Here is a 4,683-nt window from a genome sequence, read left to right as displayed (position 1 = left end):
ATAGAACGCATGGACATCAACACCACACAAAGGAACTGAATGAGCATAGTACCTAAACCTAAAGATTTGTAAAAGATTGGAAGGAGGACTAATGATACTACTAGCCCAAAACATCTGACATGGCAGTCAAAGTGTTAACGCTCAAAATAAGATATTCAATGTGGTAGTCAAAATGTCAAAGCTTGTCAGAACCGTGCAAGAGCCGAATAAGAGACAATTTGGTTTAAATCCAGACCTAGTAGTAATAAAGGAATAAACATCATTTGCTCAGTCATCCAAGTTGAGGAAACATATACCGAATGGAAAACACCATCAAAGAAAGGAAAGCCGAATTATAAGGAGGAAATCTCTGAATGTCAATCCAATATTATCTTTGCGATTAAGGCAATGACTATTTTTCTAAAGCCTATAAATACTAGAGAAGAAACAGGAATAAGGTACGCATAATTCTACCATCTCAAATCAATTCTGATTTTTTTTCATTCTCTCATAACTAGTTCACTGACTTGAGCATCTGAGTGATGGGTCATAGGCCACCGATCTCACATCTTCTTATCTGCAGATCTACGAGGCATTGGGACTAGACCCTTGAAACTCACGGTAGCATCAGTAACCACAGTGATTGTAATATTGGTTGGCCGCCCCTTTCCCTAAAGTCCATTCTCCAAATCTGCACCATACATATTATTCAAGATTGGACCAGCCTTGACAACTATTGCTAGTAGCTCTTTAAATAGTTCCATAATGTAACAAGATATTATATTACACAGTAGATTAAAGCTAGAAGCATGAACTATAGCTCACTAGCTTGAATAGTAAAGCTCCTGAAATGAACAGCAAAGCAGCTCTCACTGCGCACCAAATGACAAAGCAGCACAAGGAAGCTGCTGCTGGATGTTTTGTTGTCACATAGTCAGAGGTGGCAAGTGGAAACAGAGCCTTGGTATTGAGACATGATGTGCTAAATTAAAGCTGTTGGAGCAAGGAGGTGAAAGAAGTTGGTCAATTGAGACAAGTGATCAGAGGAGTATAGCGCGCTCGTGAGCAAATGTACAGACCGCACTCAACAGTTGCTGCAACCATCGTAGGAGTGAGAATGTGAAAGCCAATTTAATATTTATTTATAATGAAATTTTAATATTTAGATGTCTAATAGATAAATAAATTAGTTTAGTGTTTATTAGATAAAACTAAAAAATTATATGTATCTGACAATGTATTTTATCAAATCAGTATGATGTCTTATTCTAAACATTGGTAGAAATTATTACATATCTAGAAAAACTCATAGTTGCTATCAATATTTAAAAATACTAATCAAAGCTTGTCCAAACTCATATATATCATATTTGAAAATACTAATCAAAGTTTACGCAACTACGGAGGTCCAATAATTTTATATGTAGCAGACAGGTTTATTGGACAGAGGTCCTATGCAGTTCAGTTGAGAACTAATCACCAAAAGGCAAAAATGGCACCTCCTTGTCCTTCTTCTGCTAGTACTCCTCATGTGTTAATCTTTCCTTTCCCTGCCCAGGGCCATGTCAACTCTATGCTCAAGCTAGCCGAACTTTTAAGCCTTGCCGGTCTTAACATTACCTTCCTAAACACAGAGCATAGTCATGAACGCCTAACCCGTTTCACAGATGTTGAGGCCCGTTTTGCCAAGTATCCAGGATTCCATTTCATGACTATGCCCGACTGTTTGCCTGTAGATCACCCACTTACGATGATCTAACGGATTTGTTTGAGTCATTGCAATTGAAGAGTAAGCCAATTTTTAAACAACTGCTGATTGAAACTAGGCCACCGGTTAACTGTATCATCGGAGATGGGCTCCTGGGTTTTCCTCTTGATGTTGCAATTGAGCTTGGAATTCCAATTATTCGTTTCCGTACCATTAGTGCTTGTTGTTTCTGGACCTACTTTTTTGTTCCTGATATGATTGAAGCTTGCGAACTTCCCATCCAAGGTATAACTCCGTCTTTATATCTCCGTTATTGCATTTGTGCCAGAGGCAATGTTAAGTTTGAACTCCAGAGTCTTGAAATTTCTTTCTACTTAATTCTGATTCAATTGTATTACTGCATGAGTGTTTCGCTGAAATCGAAGGAAAAGAAGATATGGACCGAATCATAACTAAAGTGCCAGGCATGGAGACCTTTCTCCGGTGCCGAGATCTTCCAAGTTTCTGCCGTGTTAGCGAAGTGACGGACCCCCATCTCCTAATGATTGTGAACGAGACACGGCAATCCCCAGAGCACAAGCCCTCATCCTCAACACCTTCGAAGACCTGGAAGCACCAATACTATCTCAAATCCGCAGTCAATGCCCAAAACCTACACCATCGGACCCCTCCACGAGCTCTTGAAAACCAAACTTAGCAACATAAATACGCAAGAATCGTATCAATCCTCAAATAGTCTGTGGGAAGTGGACAGGAGCTGCATCACTTGGCTAGATACTCAACCTCCACAATCTGTAATCTACATAAGCTTTGGGAGCGTTACGGTAATGACGAGAGCAGCTCATGGAATTTTGGCATGGAATTGTTAATAGCAAGAAGCCATTCTTGTGGGTAATAAGGCCTGACTCTGTTACCAATAAGGATGGTGATGCTGAAAATTTTCCTTAGAAGCTTAAGGAAGGTCCCAAGCAAAGAGGATACATTGTCAAATGGGCACCGCAGGAAGAGGTTCTGGCGCATAAGGCAGTTGGTGGGTTTCTGACACACAGTGGATGGAACTCCACCTTGGAGAGCATAGTGGCAGGGGTGCCTATGATTTGCTGGTCTTATTTTGCAGACCAGCAAGTGAATAGCAGGTTTGTGAGGGAGGCTTGGAAGCTAGGATTGGACATGAAGGATGTGTGTGATAGAGGGGTTGTGGAGAATATGGTGAATGATCTGATGGAGGATAGGAGGGATGAGTTTGTGAGATCAACGGCTAGGATGGCAGAGTTGGCAAGAAAGAGTGTGAGTGAAGGCGGGTCCTCTTCTTGCAATCTGGATCGTTTGATTGAAGATATAAGGAAGATGAGTGTGCAGGCAAATGACAATGGACAGGGTTCATTTTTACAAGAGATTGGGACAGCAGTCACTCGAAGCTGAAGGACGAGAGCATGCAATTGGTAGAGCTCTTTCCTCTCTCTCTCTTTTTTTTTTTTTTTTTTTTTTTGTAAGCAGAATTTTTCTAATAATAAAAGCCAAGAAAATTTTATTAATCAGTCATTATGATATATGATTATGCTTTACTTTCTTGGTGTTTAGTGACAATTATATTATATTATTAATAAAAGCTTGGCCACTTTCAGCTTTTACGTAAATATTTTTTTTCCTACCAAATTATGACGACACTCATGTGAATTGTTGGTCTCATCTCCAGAGCTGGATCATTTGATTGAGAATTTAGATGATAAATTAATAATAAAATTCTAGTAATAAATTTATTAATAATTGCTAGTTGATTGAGAATCGTTGGCCAACAGAAACATGATTAAAAATATATTTACTAGATCTTCAATTTAATGTTGTATATTTATTATATTAAAAATTTAAATATAAAAAAATTATTATTTAATCTCTATATATATTAATAAAATTAATTATTTAATTTTTATATTTTAAAAATATATTATTTAATATCTATATTTTATTTTTATTAAATTTTTAGTCTATCTGTTAATTAATTTTTTTATTAGTTAATGTCAGTCAAACTACTATTTAATCTTTTTATTTTAATAAAATTAATTAATTAATCCCCTTATTTTGAGAAATACATCACTTAAATTTAATTCCATTAATTATTTAGTCTCATAATTATTTTTTATACTTAAACTACCATAATTCTATTAGAAAATAAATTTTTCTCCTATCCTCCCTTATTTCTCTGTCCTCATATTTCTTTTTCCCTGTACTCACATTCTTTTCCCCCTCATTCTTTCTCTGTTTTCCTCTTTTCATAAAAATGATATAAGCTTTCTACACAAAAAAGGCTAATCAATTTCTCCGATCTCGAAGTAATCAAGGAAATTTATTTTCCAATAAAAAATACAAATACTATACCAAAATTATTATATTGAAACTAAAAATTTTGACTCAAAGAGTTATTTATTTGTCTCTATATATTTTTAGAGACAAATAATCATTTGTTACATTTATGTTATCCCTATATGTAATTAGAGACAGATATGGAGATAAACATATATTTGTCACGGATTTACATTTCAAAGATAAATATATTTATCTATATTAATAATTTATAGAGACAACAAAATTGTTGCCCTTTCCATTTTAGCAAACTATATTATTTGCCTTTTGAAATTTATTTTTAAAGACAAATTAAATTAACTTCAATTATGTAAAATAAAATTTCTAAATTTACTTTTTGAATCAAATAAATTTGTCTCTAATAATATTGTCTAAAAATAAATTATCTTGTCATTATATATTAATTTCTCCATATCATTAATTATTAATATAAATACATTTATGTGCCTTTAATAATATAATATTTATTTACTACTATAATAAATTAAAATTTATTTAAATCAATAAAAATAATAAATATTATTTAAAATAAATAAATATAATTTAAAAGAAAACTATAACTAGCGAGCCCCATATTTTAATCTCACTTTTTACTTGAAATGTCAAGAGAAGAGGATTGCCTTTTATAGAAAAAC

At 34.0% G+C, this 4,683-nt stretch overlaps 1 pseudogene; it reads left to right on the top strand.

The window, feature by feature from the left end:
- Window positions 1-1,419: 1,419 nt before the first annotated feature.
- On the top strand, window positions 1,420-3,298 carry LOC110644959 (7-deoxyloganetic acid glucosyltransferase-like; annotated as a pseudogene).
- Window positions 3,299-4,683: the final 1,385 nt, after the last annotated feature.

This window comes from Hevea brasiliensis, chromosome 8 (assembly GCF_030052815.1).
Source record: "Hevea brasiliensis isolate MT/VB/25A 57/8 chromosome 8, ASM3005281v1, whole genome shotgun sequence".
Lineage (NCBI taxonomy): Eukaryota > Viridiplantae > Streptophyta > Magnoliopsida > Malpighiales > Euphorbiaceae > Hevea > Hevea brasiliensis.
This window is presented reverse-complemented; position numbering and strand designations above follow the sequence as displayed.